Below are 16,204 nucleotides of genomic sequence, written 5' to 3'. Positions count from 1 at the left end.
GGTCAGATCAGTGGTCATGGTTGATATGCATGGACTAAAAAACTAACTTGAAACCATTTTTCTCAGATTCACTGTTTGTGTGGACTGCTCCTTGTCTTTTCTAGGGCAGTAGTTCAGGTGGCTGTGTGTGTAGACTGCTCCTTGTCTTTTCTAGGGCAGTAGGTCAGGTGGCTGTGTGTGTAGACTGCTCCTTGTCTTTTCTAGGGCAGTAGTGCAGGTGGCTGTTTGTGTAGACTGCTCCTTGTCTTTTCTAGGGCAGTAGTTCAGGTGGCTGTTTGTGTAGACTGCCCCTTGTCTTTTCTAGGGCAGTAGTGCAGGTGGCTGTTTGTGTAGACTGCTCCTTGTCTTTTCTAGGGCAGTAGTTCAGGTGTCTGTTTGTGTAGACTGCTCCTTGTCTTTTCTAGGGCAGTAGTTCAGGTGGCTGTTTGTGTAGACTGCTCCTTGTCTTTTCTAGGGCAGTAGTGCAGGTGGCTGTTTGTGTAGACTGCTCCTTGTCTTTTCTAGGGCAGTAGTTCAGGTGGCTGTTTGTGTAGACTGCTCCTTGTCTTTTCTAGGGCAGTAGTTCAGGTGGCTGTTTGTGTAGACTGCTCCTTGTCTTTTCTAGGGCAGTAGTTCAGGTGGCTGTGTGTGTAGACTGCTCCTTGTCTTTTCTAGGGCAGTAGTTCAGGTGGCTGTGTGTGTAGACTGCTCCTTGTCTTTTCTAGGGCAGTAGTTCAGGTGGCTGTGTGTGTAGACTGCTCCTTGTCTTTTCTAGGGCAGTAGTTCAGGTGGCTGTCCTTGCTCTTAGTCTGCCTCCTGTCTCTCCTATCATCATAGACAGTTGTGGAAAAAGTACCCAATTGTCATACCTGAGTAAAAGTACAAAAATATTTGGTTCTATATATACTTAAGTATGAAAAGTAAAATTAAAAGTATAAATCGTTTCAAATTCCTTCTATTAAGAAAATCAGGTGTCACCATTATCTTGTTTTTTAAAATGTATGGATAGGGGGCACATACCAAAACGAAGACGTAATTTACAAAAGATGCATTTGTGTTTCCTGACTCCGCCAGATCAGAGGCAGTAGAGATGACCATGTGTTGTCTTGATAAGTGAATTAGACCATTTTCCTGTCCTGTCTAAGCATTCAAAATGTAACGAGTACTTTTGGGTGTCAGGTAAAATGTATAGATTAAAAAGTACATTATTTTCTTTGGGAATGTAGTGATGTAAAATTAGCAAAAATATAAATTCAAAAGTAAAGTACAGATACCCCAAAAAACGACTTATGTAGTACTTTATAGTATTTTTACTGAAGTACTTTACACCACTGGCCATGGGTACACCTTCCTGAAAACAATGACTCCATACTTTGCTGAAACCTGTTCTGCCAGTTCATGTCCTTAAAGACTAGAATGTTCCATTGTGGTTACCCAAAGAGATGACAAGATAGTTCACACATTCATCATCCAGGGTTACTGTCAAACAGATATGTTACATTTCTGGTTCGTCCATAACTTGTTTCCTGCTTGTAGCAGGCCGTGTTTACAGGAATCCTTTTCTCTAACTAGAAATGAAATGTGATTTCATGAGAATATTTTTCTGCAGTGAGTGTGTAATGCAAGTCAAGCTGTTCTTGGATGTATGTCAACAAGATTTATAACCAGCATTGTTAAATTAACTGTTGTCATATTTAAAAAAAAAACAATGCTGTCATTTTCTATGTTAGCTTGCTTTAAAAATGTTTTATTGTCACAGACAGCGGATAGATGCAGTGAAATGTGTTGTTTTACAGGGTCAGCCATAGTAGTATGATAGGTGTTGTTTTACAGGGTCAGCCATAGTAGTATGATAGATGCAGTGAAATGTGTTGTTTTACAGGGTCAGTCATAGTAGTATGATAGGTGTTGTTTTACAGGGTCAGCCATAGTAGTATGATAGATGCAGTGAAATGTGTTGTTTTACAGGGTCAGTCATAGTAGTATGATAGGTGTTGTGTAATATGTTGTTTTACAGGGTCAGCCATAGTAGTATGATAGGTGCTGTTTTACAGGGTCAGTCATAGTAGTATGATAGGTGTTGTTTTACAGGGTCAGCCATAGTAGTATGATAGGTGTTGTTTTACAGGGTCAGCCATAGTAGTATGATAGCTGTTGTTTTACAGGGTCAGCCGTAGTAATATGATAGGTGTTGTTTTACAGGGTCAGCCATAGTAGTATGATAGGTGTTGTTTTACAGGGTCAGCCATAGTAGTATGATAGGTGTTGTTTTACAGGGTCAGCCATAGTAGTATGATAGATGCAGTGAAATGTGTTGTTTTACAGGGTCAGCCATAGTAGTATGATAGATGTGTAATATGTTGTTTTACAGGGTCAGCCATAGTAGTATGATAGGTGTTGTTTTACAGGGTCAGCCATAGTAGTATGATAGGTGTTGTGTAATATGTTGTTTTACAGGGTCAGCCATAGTAGTACGGCGCCCCTGGAGCAAATTAGTTGTAAGTGCCTTGCTTAAATTAAGGGAACCAACAGATTTTTACCTTGAAGGCTGAGGTATTCAAACCAGCAACCTTTCATGTACTGACCCACCACTCTAACCACTAGTCTATCTGACCATACCAGTTACTGACCCACCACTCTAACCACTAGTCTATCTGACCATACCATTTACTGACCCACCACTCTAACCACTAGTCTATCTGACTATACCAGTTACTGACCCACCATTCTAACCACTAGTCTACCTGACCATACCAGTTACTGACCCACCACTCTAACCACTAGTCTATCTGACTATACCAGTTACTGACCCACCACTCTAACCACTAGTCTATCTGACCATACCAGTTACTGACCCACCACTCTAACCACTAGTCTATCTGACCATACCAGTTACTGACCCACCACTCTAACCACTAGTCTACCTGACCATACCAGTTACTGACCCACCACTCTAACCACTAGTCTCTCTCTCTCTCTCTCTCTCTCTCTCTCTCTCTCTCTCTCTCTCTCTCTCTCTCTCACAATCTCTCTCTCTCTCTCTCTCTCTCTGTGTGCATTAAGTAGAATCCCTGTAGCAGCTTTAAGTGAAAGAGACTACTGTGTTGTCTCCCCTTCTCTGTCTCTCTCCATCATATCCTATTCTTCTGTTGCTGTCTCTGTGTCTTGTCTGGTGTCTCTCTCCATCATATCCTATTCTTCTGTTGCTGTCTCTGTGTCTCGTCTGGTGTCTCTCTCCATCATATCCTATTCTTCTGTTGCTGTCTCTGTGTCTTGTCTGGTGTCTCTCCATCATATCCTATTCTTCTGTTGCTGTCTCTGTGTCTTGTCTGGTGTCTCTCTCCATCACCGGAAAAATTGGTGACAACACAACTACATAACACCATTAAATACAGTTGGTTACTACAAAACAACATTCACAACATGACAACACAACTACATAACACCATTAAATACAGTTGAGGGTTACTACAATACAACATTCACAACATGACAACACAACTACACAACACCATTAAATAAGGTTGGAATGTAGTTAGAACTCTCAAACTGTTTCCATCAAACAGAAAAACAACCAGAAAGCTGAGTCAACACATTTAGATTTCTAGATGCTGCACTTTGCTGTTTCCTTACCCAGACAGTTGTTTAAGGTCATACCAAGGCAGAGTGTAGTATCAGTATTTTAGGGGTCATAGGTCAGATCAGTGGTCATGGTTGATATGCATGGACTAGAAAACAAATTTAAAGTCATTTTTCTCAGATTCACTGTTTGTGTAGATGCTGTTTGTCTATGTGGGACAGTAGTTCAGGTGGCTGTTTGTGTAGATGCTGTTTGTCTTTGTAGGGCAGTAGTTCAGGTGGCTGTTTGTGTAGATGCTGTTTGTATTTGTAGGACAGTAGTTCAGGTGGCTGTTTGTGTAGATGCTGTTTGTCTTTGTAGGGCAGTAGTTCAGGTGGCTGTTTGTGTAGATGCTGTTTGTCTTTGTAGGGCAGTAGTTGGCTTCCCTTGTACCTTAGTCTGCCTCCTGTCCCTCCTATCTCCATGGTTGCACCTTCCTGAAAACAATGACTCCATACTTTGCTGAAACCTGTTCTGCCAGTTCATGTCCTTAAAGACTAGAATGTTCCATTGTGGTTACCCAAAAAGATGACAAGATAGTTCACACATTTATCATCCAGGGTTACTGTCAAACAGACATGTGACATTTCTGGTTTGTCCATAACTTGTTTCCTGCTTGTAGCAGGCCGTGTTAACAGGAATCCTTTTCTCTAACTAGAAGTCATGTGATTTTGTCACGCTTGTCGTCGGTGAATGAGGACCAAAACGCAGCAGGTACATGAATGCTCATCTTGATTTTTAATTATCTTCAAAAATGAACGTACAAAATAACAAAGAACGAACAATCGACAAAAAACAGTCTGACTAGGCACAAGGCTAAACACAGAACAATCACCCACAAATCACACACACAAACACACCCTCATATATGGGACTCTCAATCAAAGGCAGATAGACAACACCTGCCTTCAACTGAGAGTCCCAACCCCAATTAACCAAACATAGAAACACACACACCAGACTAACCATAGAATACAAACACATAGACCATCAACCAAAAACCCGGAAATACTAAATCAAACACCCTTTACACAAACACACCACCCCGAACCACATAAAACAAATACCCTCTGCCACGTCCTGACCAAACTACAAAAACAATTAACCTTATACTGGCCAGGACGTGACACACCACCTCTGTCGTGTACCAGTTCACCACTGGCCTGAAATAAACCCTCAATTCAGAGGTCAGGTCTTTGTCTTACGGATCCTGGATCCGCCCGTGCACGGTTTCCAGCAGTTCCTTGGGACGACAGAGGCAGGTATTGAGATCCGGCTCGAAGGACCAAGTTGTCACGAGAATTTTCATCCCAATGTTATTAACTCAAAACTCACTATATGCTTTGACCAATTCCCCGGGGGTTGTAAGGCCCCGGTTAATAGAAGAATTCGACAAAGTCCCAGAAGTCAGCAAAAGGTTAGTTCTTTATTGAGAGAGCTCTTAATATCATACAATGTACACAGCCTTTTATACCTAACATTTGGTCATAACATATGTCATACTCCTTACAAATGCCCCTCCTCTTCTTTAACCTGTCTGGGCTAGGGGGCAGTATTTTCATGGCCGGATAAAAAACGTACCCGATTTAAACTGGTTACTACTCTTTTCCAGTATATTCGGATATAAAACACTCCAAAGTTTGTAAAATTGTTTGAATGGTGTCTGTGAGTATAACAGAACTCATATGGCAGGCCAAAACCTGAGAAGATTCCATACAGGAAGTGCCCTGTCTGGCCCATTCTTCTGCTTCTGTGGCATCTCTATTGAAAATACAGCATCTCTGCTGTAACGTGACAATTTCTAAGGTTCCCATAGGCTCTCTGAAGGAGAATGAGTTATGAATTAACAGGTATAAATGATGGGTTATGAATTAACAGGTATAAATGATGGGTTATGAATTAACAGGTATAAATGATGGGTTATGAATTAACACATCCCCTGCGAGCCCAGGCATTTCAATACCTTCAGGATTTCTTACGGTCCATGTGCAATGTATATGGTTATCTCTGTCTCTCTCTCCATCTCTTCTTTAACAAGCAGCCATGTTGTTGTCATTCCACTAGGGACCTGTTTTCAGCATTTTAAGTCTCCAGTCAATAACCGGTGTACTGGAACGATCCCTCTACACCCTTTACACATGTACTGTACTGGGATTATCCCTCAACACCCTTTACACATGTACTGTACTGGAACTATCCCTCAACACCCTTTACACATGTACTGTACTGGGATTATCCCTCAACACCCTTTACACATGTACTGTACTGGGATTATCCCTCTACACCCTTTACACATGTACTGTACTGGGATTATCCCTCAACACCCTTTACACATGTACTGTACTGGGATTATCCCTCAACACCCTTTACACATGTACTGCACTGGGATTATCCCTCAACACCCTTTACACATGTACTGCACTGGGATTATCCCTCAACACCCTTTACACATGTACTGCACTGGGATTATCCCTTTACACATGTACTGCACTGGGATTATCCCTCAACACCCTTTACACATGTACTGCACTGGGATTATCCCTTTACACATGTACTGCACTGGGATTATCCCTCTACACCCTTTACACATGTACTGCACTGGAATTATCCCTCTACACCCTTTACACATGTACTGCACTGGAATTATCTCTCTATACATGTACTGCACTCAGGGTACAATTACATGAAATTTTCTCAAGAGCAATTCCTGAGGGGGACACCAAAAGTAGTGCTGTAACACATAGCCTACATTGTAATATGGTAAATGTATATTGAGGAACCAAAGAAATAAGGTGTTTGCCGTACTCCTAACTACCGGTACCCAGAACTACACAACTAATCACAACAGCAATACCATTGCCTTTAACAAATCTTAGTTCAGTCACCAGTTTAAGTTGAGAGTGGGGGTATCCATGGCATTTTCCAATTATGTTCCTATTTTACTAGTCCAAAAAATTGAGAACCTTTCATAATGTTGCCAAACAAAGACTCAACAAACTTACCTGAGACTCCCTGTCTCTGCCAGTCTGTCCCTGCATATCTGTCCCCAACTCTGCTGTCTGTGTGCCATCTGTTGCCTGCTCTGCCTAATGACATCATTGTGAAACATTTCCATTAGAATTTCATTTCTTTCTTATGAACTTTTTATCAACTAGTCTTTGAGATATTAGGCTACTAGGGATCTTACTATGCGTTTTGGTGTATTGAAAAATACTCTGATGTCCGTATTTTATTTTTCTGCCATTTTTCTACCTGGCTGGCTGGCTGGCTGGCTACACACACACACAGTGTGTAGGTTATTTACAGTAGGAGATGGGCTTCTATCATCTTCTATCATTCTATTTGGGCTTCGATCTAAAAGGTAGATAGCAAATGTGAAACGGATTGCAGTGACAAGAGTTGACAGCTGTATGAGTTCACCATTTACACAACATATGCTGCAACCTTTTGTAATTTTAATAGTTTGTTTCATATTTGCTGGCTTCCAACAATAGCTGAATTTGCAAAGCAAGCGACCACCAATTCAGTTTCAGTGGTGTTTGCTATAATCTTTGCTACCCGGGTTAAATAAAGGTGAAGTAAAATAAATAAATAAAAGTTCCCTTGCGACAATTTAGCTTTTGCAACGAGACCATTAAATATAGTTAAGACAATGGTAGAAGAGAGTGTAGTTCAGTTCAGTTTAAACTTCAGTTTATCGCTAACCTTATCACAGGGACTTCGAAGCACTAACTTACATCATCTGCATGCTGATCTTGGAATAAATTGACGATAGCAAAGATTCCATCTTTGACGACGCCACATAAATGGAATAGGTACTAGCTAGCTTAATAGTTAATATTTGCGCACTAGCTCTGCATATTCAGCTAGTGTGTGTGCGCGATTGACTGGATGAACCTCACGTCAGTTACGTGCATTGAGTGCCTTTCAGACAGTAGACACGACCCCTCTGTTACCTTGCCAACTAAGGAACTGGCAGTGGATCAAACCATTGTGAGGCAAAGGGTGGGGGGTCGCAATCTTTTGAAACTTAAAAATGCGCTATTAAGTGTCTATAATCAGCACAATTGCTTTCATTGCGTATTATTAATATTATTTAAATTACATAGTTATGTTTCAGTGATATATTGGGGGGACAAATCATATTTTTCCCAGGATGGGGGAGTCGTGTCCCCCCCGCCCCCCCCCTGGGATTTCCGCCCCTGACTGCACTGGAATTATCCCTCTTCAGTTAGAAGCACTCACTTTAAGAGTGTGCTCCTAATCTCAGCTCGTTACCTGTATAAAAGACACCTGGGAGCCAGAAATCTTTCTGATTGAGAGGGGGTCAAATACTTATTTCCCTCACTAAAATGCAAATAATTTTATAACATTTTTGACATGCATTTTTCTGGATTTTTTTGTTGTTATTCTGTCTCTCACTGTTCAAATAAACCTACTATTAAATTATAGACTGATCATTTCTTTGTAAGTGGGAAAATGTACAAAATCAGCAGGGGATCAAATACTTTTTTCCCCCACTGTACATCTACATGATGTATTGTTACACCATGTAGGAGCAGTATAGACCTAGTCTGTTCATTATATACTACATGATGTATTGTTACACCAAAATAAGGGAAATTATATTATTTTATACTAATACAATTGCTCAGAGAAAGAGATTTAGTTTAACATGTAATTCTCAAAATGTAGGGGTCTGAATTATTGCTACCCATGTTTTCAATACTCCAGCACCCTCCCCTTGGGAGGATAACGACACTGAAATGTTTAATGAGATTAGAGAACACATTGGGTGGGACCTTAGACCCTTCCTCCATACAGAATCTCTCCAGGTCTTTGTTTTATTTAGTCTGTCTTATGGACTGCCCTGTTCAATTCAAACCACAGGTTTTCAATGGAGTTCAAGTCCGAAGACTGAGATGGCCATTGAAAATGTTGATTTTGTGCCCAAATAACCATTTCTTTGTGGATGTTGATGTGTCTTGCTGGAAGATCCACTTATGGCCAAGTTTCAGCCTCCTAGCAGAGAGGTAACCAGGTTTTGGGCTAAAATATCCTGGTAGTGGGTAAAGTTGATTTATTTTATACATTTTAGCTCATCTTTATCAAGGGTATTAATAACTAGGTGCTTATTTTGATATCTAGTTATTTGACTGAGTCAGAAATACAGATGTGGAGTAGATGTAGAGTTTGTTTTAAATTCTCATAAAAAACTGAACTAATCAAACAACACTTGTTGCTCTTTATACGTGTTGATATAATATTAATATTTAATGGAGAGAAAAAAACGTTTCCCTAAACTGCTTTATAATATTATAATTCAATGAAGAATAAAAATAGTTTTCCCTCCTCAACTGCGTTTCCTCCCTCCAGACAGCAGATGGCGATATGTGTCTTTCAGGCGATGTTTCTAGTGTGACGTATAATCTAGTGGACGGAACGCTTCTTCAACAACTGCAGCCACCTCGGTAGCTCGCTAGCCAACAAAGTCGGAACATTCAAGTTCTTTAGACAATTTCGTGGTTTATTTGCCACTCTGATTTAAACATACTTATGTGGAAACAACGAGCTACCCCATTTAATTTCATATTTACGTTGTAAGTCAACTATCTGGCTGGTTAAGTTAGCATTAGCCTAGCTAGCTAACATCCCCGACCATGCGCTCACTAAGCTACTCTCCTCCTGCTAAAGAAGAGGTCTGCTGGACGGAGAAAGAGGGACTGTGGCTGAACGTTGTCGTGAAAGAGGAAGAGGAGGATGTTACAATACAAAAACAAGTAGAGGGTGAAGCTGTTACCGTGAAAGAAGAAGAGAAAGACGTTTCAGTGAAAGAAGAGGAAGCGTTCAGAGTGAAAGAGGATGAGGATGTTACTGTGAAAGAAGAGGAGGAAGATGCAGTTTTTGGAGTGGAGGATGAAGTGAAAGAAGATGAAGACGTTTTTTGAATGAAGGATGAAGAGGGGGAGATTACTGTCACATTAGAGGAGGACGAAGAAGAGAAGACTGGAGATCTGATTAACACCAGTAACTACAGTGAGTACTATCTAATAAAACAGGGACATTGATCTGATTAACACCAGTAAATACAGTGAGTACTATCTAATAAAACAGGGACATTGATCTGATTAACACCAGTAAATACAGTGAGTACTATCTAATAAAACAGGGACATTGATCTGATTAACACCAGTAAATACAGTGAGTACTATCTAATAAAACAGGGACATTGATCTGATTAACACCAGTAAATACAGTGAGTACTATCTAATAAAACAGGGACATTGATCTGATTAACACCAGTAAATACAGTGAGTACTATCTAATAAAACAGGGACATTGATCTGATTAACACCAGTAAATACAGTGAGTACTATCTAATAAAACAGGGACATTGATCTGATTAACACCAGTAAATACAGTGAGTACTATCTAATAAAACAGGGACATTGATCTGATTAACACCAGTAAATACAGTGAGTACTATCTTATAAAACAGGGACATTGATCTGATTAACACCAGTAAATACAGTGAGTACTATCTAATAAAACAGGGACATTGATCTGATTAACACCAGTAAATACAGTGAGTACTATCTAATAAAACAGGGACATTGTTCTGGTTAACACCAGTAAATACAGTGAGTACTATCTAATAAAACAGGGACATTGATCTGATTAACACCAGTAAATACAGTGAGTACTATCTAATAAAACAGGGACATTGATCTGATTAACACCAGTAAATACAGTGAGTACTATCTAATAAAACAGGGACATTGATCTGATTAACACCAGTAAATACAGTGAGTACTATCTAATAAAACAGGGACATTGATCTGATTAACACCAGTAAATACAGTGAGTACTATCTAATAAAACAGGGACATTGATCTGATTAACACCAGTAAATACAGTGAGTACACAAACCATTTTGAGAACTTGTTCTCAACTGGCCTACCTGGTTAAATAAAGGTAATATATATATATATATATATATATATATATATATATATATATATATAGTAACTTTATTGACAACACCCAAATGGATACTGTCATTAATGTGGTTCTTCAATAATTACACATAATTCATAATACTGTAGCTGTTTAGTTACAGTCACATGTTCAACTATCATCAGCTGATCCAGGAAATCATTTTCTGAATGACAGTCACATGACAAACATCAGGACATGCAACAACAACCAAAGTGCTTCTTCATTCATTACTCTGGTAAAGACAGTTATGCCGTGCTCCATGTTGGATCCATCATCCCTAACAAATGGATGTTTATAATGTGTTATTGTCTGCTTGATTTACAGTAGGGTCTCGTTAGTCTGTCTGGACACAGAGATACTTAGCTCATAATGTGTAGAGAACTGTTCCTTGATGGATAGGCTATTGTACAACACACAGAGATATTTTCCTTTATTCAGGACATTTAGAATGACAACACATTACAGAGTAGCCTAGTGGGATTATTCACAAAATTATCTGGTGATCAGGTTATGAAATGTCATGACAAAGACATTTTAATTTCCATGTTTCACCTGAAATATTAAATGATTTATAGTCCTACGTCTATGTTATTGTTAGGTGAAGTTATGGGTCCTACAGTAGGTCTATGTTGTTGTTAGGTGAAGTTATGGGTCCTACAGTAGGTCTATGTTGTTGTTAGGTGAAGTTATGGGTCCTACAGTAGGTCTATGTTATTGTTAGGTGAAGTTATGGGTCCTACAGTAGGTCTATGTTGTTGTTAGATGAAGTTATGGGTCCTACAGTAGGTCTGTGTTGTTGTTAGGTGAAGTTATGGGTCCTACAGTAGGTCTATGTTATTGTTAGGTGAAGTTATGGGTCCAACAGTAGGTCTATGTTGTTGTTAGGTGAAGTTATGGGTCCTACAGTAGGTCTATGTTGTTGTTAGGTGAAGTTATGGGTCCTACAGTAGGTCTATGTTATTGTTAGGTGAAGTTATGGGTCCAACAGTAGGTCTATGTTATTGTTAGGTGAAGTTATGGGTCCAACAGTAGGTCTATGTTGTTGTTAGATGAAGTTATGGGTCCTACAGTAGGTCTGTGTTGTTGTTAGGTGAAGTTATGGGTCCTACAGTAGGTCTATGTTATTGTTAGGTGAAGTTATGGGTCCAACAGTAGGTCTATGTTATTGTTAGGTGAAGTTATGGGTCCTACAGTAGGTCTGTGTTGTTGTTAGGTGAAGCTATGGGTCCTACAGTAGGCCTATGTTATTGTTAGGTGAAGTTATGGGCCAATTTCTTAAACACTTAGTGTACAAACCCTCATTGTCAGGCTGATGTTAAAGCTAGCCAAAGAGCATTTTACTGGTTGAAGTGTTTTTTAAGTATAAAGCAGTTGATTTGCGACAATAACACAAACATATTAAGCAGGAGGTTCAAACGAGCTTTACAATTATAATCCAAAAGTAATGTGAAATGCACTCATAAGCAACCTGTAAATGGAGGCTATTTTTGCTGTCAGCCTATGAGAACTCCCCTGGGTTTTCCCCCACGGTGGTGAATTAGTGAGTAGACACAGAGCTTAATGTGAGTTTCCTTGAGTAGCACTCCTGATCTTGTGCTGTAATATTCAGAATACATTGTGAAAAACTAAAATCTTTGCTCACCATTTTTGCTCCAGGCAGATATACTACATCCATAACTAGTGGTTTCCTCATTAGCAGATATACTACATCCATAACTAGTGGTTTCCTCATTACCAGATATACTACATCCATAACTAGTGGTTTCCTCATTACCAGATATACTACATCCATAACTAGTGGTTTCCTCATTAGCAGTTATACTACATCCATAACAAGTGGTTTCCTCATTACCAGATATACTACATCCATAACTAGTGGTTTCCTCATTACCAGATATACTACATCCATAACTAGTGGTTTCCTCATTACCAGATATACTACATCCATAACTAGTGGTTTCCTCATTACCAGATATACTACATCCATAACTAGTGGTTTCCTCATTACCAGATATACTACATCCATAACTAGTGGTTTCCTCATTACCAGATATACTACATCCATAACTAGCTGTTTCCTCATTAGCAGGGAGGTGTTTCTGCAATCAAATTGTGTGCGCATTGCCCTCGTGCTGCAATTTTAGCAAACACAGAAAGGGGCCTATATTGGAAACCAAAAGTCATCTGGCACACTGCTTAGGATTTCAACAACTTTAATAACTTATTTCTAGTTACTACTAATGTGAAAACAAGACAAAATATGATTGTTGCTAAGTTGACTGTCTTAATGGTCAAATCATTTAACAGAAGTCAATTGTTGTACAAGTTCATGGGTATGCTCTGGGCATCACCTTTTACCTCAAATAAACAGTGGATTTCTGCTGTCGTGGGCCTTTAACCATCTGTCTGACTTTGTTCTCACAGGAGAGAGACGGGACTATCGTGGATCCTCTGGGGAGCCTCAGCAACATCATGATGCTGACGAGGCAGAGAAGAGTCTCTCCAGATCAGAACTCCTCAAGAAACACCAGCGAGTTCACACAGGAGAGAAATCTCACTGCTGCTCTGACTGTGGGAAAAGATTAAACTCTTCACTAGGCCTTAAAATACATCAAAGAATTCACACTGGGGAGAAACCTTATGGCTGTGATCAATGTGGGAAGAGTTTTACTGACTCTAGCAGTCTGACTCAACACCAGAGAATACACACAGGAGAGAAACCTTATAGCTGTGATCAATGTGGGAAGAGTTTTTGTCAATCTAGCCATCTGACAGTGCACCAGAAAAGACACACAGGAGAGAAACCTTATAGCTGTACTCAATGTGGGAAGAGTTTTGTTACATCTAGCCAGCTCACATTACACCAGAGAACACACACAGGAGAGAAACCTTATAGCTGTGGTCAATGTGGGAAGAGTTTTGTTCAATCTAGCCATCTGACTCAACACCAGAGAACACACACAGGAGAGAAACCTTATAGCTGTGGTCAATGTGGAAAGAGTTTTACTAAATCTAGCAGTCTGACTAAACACCAGAGAACACACACAGGAGAAAAACCTTATAGCTGTGGTCAATGTGGGAAGAGTTTTGTTCAATCTAGCCATCTGACTCTACACCAGAGAATACACACAGGAGAGAAATCTTATAGCTGTTGTCAATGTGGAAAGAGTTTTGCTGCATCTGGCAGTCTGACTCGACACCAGCGAGTACACACAGGAGAGAAACCATTCCACTGTTCAGATTGTGGGAAAAGATTCTCAACTTCACAGAATTTGAAGACGCACCAGAGAACACACACAGGAGAGAAACCTTTTAGCTGTGATCAATGTGGGAAGAGTTTTACTACATCTAGCAGTCTGACTAAACACCAGAGAATACACACAGATGATAAACCTTATAGCTGTGATCAATGTGGGAAGAGTTTTGTTAAATCTACACATCTGACAGTGCACCAGAGAACACACACAGGAGAGAAACCTTATAGCTGTACTCAATGTGGAAAGAGTTTTACTAAATCTAGCAGTCTGACTCTACACCAGAGAATACACACAGGAGAAAAACCTTATAGCTGTGGTCAATGTGGGAAGAGTTTTGTTCAATCTACAGATCTGAGAGTGCACCAGAGAATACACAGAGGAGAGAAACCTCTTAGCTGTGACCATAGATAATCTGATAAAAGATCTCTGATCAAATATTAGAAACTACATGAAGGAGTTGTTTCATGATATCAATGAATTAATGTCACAATGTAGAATGTTTAAACATTGTAGAAGGAGTATTTTAATGATGTCACAATGTAGAACCCTAAACGTTTGTCCCCTGTTCTATTGATTTCAACATGATATGGATATTAGCCTCAGGGGGAAATCCAGGCTCTGAAATGGAAGAGTTACTATTTATGAGATTTAACAAAAAATGACTAACAAAAAAAGAGTTGTGTTACACTTACCATGTTGGTGACCCACTGGAATCACAATGCAACACTTCAAAATGTAGATAGCTGTTTTCTACAAATTGTCCTCTAACCAGGGATGTACACATTATTCCCAGATTCCATGTGGTTTTGGAGCTGTTAGTTTTAACAGGACTTGCAACCTCATCTCCCTTCTGTCACACAAATGATTTTAGCGATGAGTTATGACAAATAAGTGTTGTGTTCCTTTGTTTAGGGACCCCTAAATTTAAATGTTTCACTCCAAAATGTAGCTGACTGTCTTCGGCAGGTTGTCCTCTAACCAGTGAGGTAAAATATATCTCCCATTTCCATGTGTTTTTTAGTTGTGTTAGTTTCAACAGCACGTACAACCTGATTTCCCCCCTAATCGATATCAGTGATTTATTGCTACTTGTCAAAACAACAGTGTTTCTGGTGCTTGTGCAGTTTATAAGGTGCTTGTTTTTAAAAAGTAATATGATTATTGTGGCAGATGTTTGTGTATATAGCACATGTTATGTTTAGGTTTTCAATTTATCACAAACTGTTTCTGCATATTGGTTATTGATTTGTACATGTTAAAACTGTGTTTTGACATTGGGGATATCCCACCTAGAAAAATGTAATTGAAAATACCTTGAAAAAAGGACTATGCAACCAAATATTTATTTATGCAACCAACTGACAATTTTTGGTACAATTATATTGACATTGTTGCCCTGCTATTAGAATATCAGGGTTCATTCTCAGATGTGCCAACCCAAATGTACTATAGCATGACATTGGGGACTGGGCCCCGATCCAACAACATGCCTATCTAGTGAACCCTGAGAAGAGAGAGAAGCTCGAAATCAGACATGTCCGTGGTGAGGACAACTTGGTTGCTGATTGTGGGCAGTTAAAAAGTTTTGCGTTAGCCAGTGCGTTGCCATTGATTACAATTTATTTTGACTGGTTTTTTGGCGATGAGTTTTATCTCTTATTCTTTTCTGTATTTTTCATTCCAAGGGGACCAGAGTTCTAGAAGGGGGAAAAAATATAAAAAATCCAGAAGCGTTTTAGGAAGACAAGGTTTTTTTCTTGTTTTTAATTGTTGACAGCCAGTAGACACCATGTTTATATTGGTGAAGGTGAAGCATTGTAGTTGATTATAATGTGAAATGGAAGTTGTTTTCTGTTGGTGGTGAGCAAACTTGTCCTAAAGAAATGTAGGATATATTTGTTGTCTTAAGGGGGAAGGTGTTACAGGCTTTGGTTTTTCCATTTATGTTTTGAGGTTGGACTTTAGCTCGTTAGCCCGTCTAGCTCGTTAGCCCGTCTAGCTCGTTAGCACGTCTAGCTCGTTAGCACGTAGGACGCACTGATTGGTGTCACCTCGTTAGTCAGTATGTGTTACACCTGTGCTGGCTTGTCCATCTCGTTAGTGGGAAGGTGTTTCACCTGAGCTGGTCCAGGTTCTATTTAAGAGTGTCTGGCCCAGTGCTCCAGTTGTCTTGATACATGTGGAGAGTCAACACCTTTAGTTGCTCCACCTTTTTGGTTTACTTCCTGTCTTTAAGTTTGGTGTGGGTTTTTCTTTTGTTTGTCTCTTCTTGGGCAGATTTAGTGGGTCTCATGGTGGGTGTCTTTTAGGTCCCAGTTGTTGTTACTCGTCAACTTTCAGTGGACACTGA

At 39.7% G+C, this 16,204-nt stretch overlaps 1 pseudogene; it reads left to right on the top strand.

The window, feature by feature from the left end:
* The first annotated feature begins 9,047 nt into the window (after positions 1-9,047).
* LOC145867287 (uncharacterized) lies at positions 9,048-15,926 on the top strand (annotated as a pseudogene).
* The last annotated feature ends 278 nt before the right edge of the window (positions 15,927-16,204 follow it).

The sequence above is a fragment of the Salmo salar genome, unplaced genomic scaffold (genome assembly GCF_965601325.2).
Source record: "Salmo salar unplaced genomic scaffold, fSalSal1 ptg000257l, whole genome shotgun sequence".
Classification (NCBI taxonomy): domain Eukaryota; kingdom Metazoa; phylum Chordata; class Actinopteri; order Salmoniformes; family Salmonidae; genus Salmo; species Salmo salar.
This window is presented reverse-complemented; position numbering and strand designations above follow the sequence as displayed.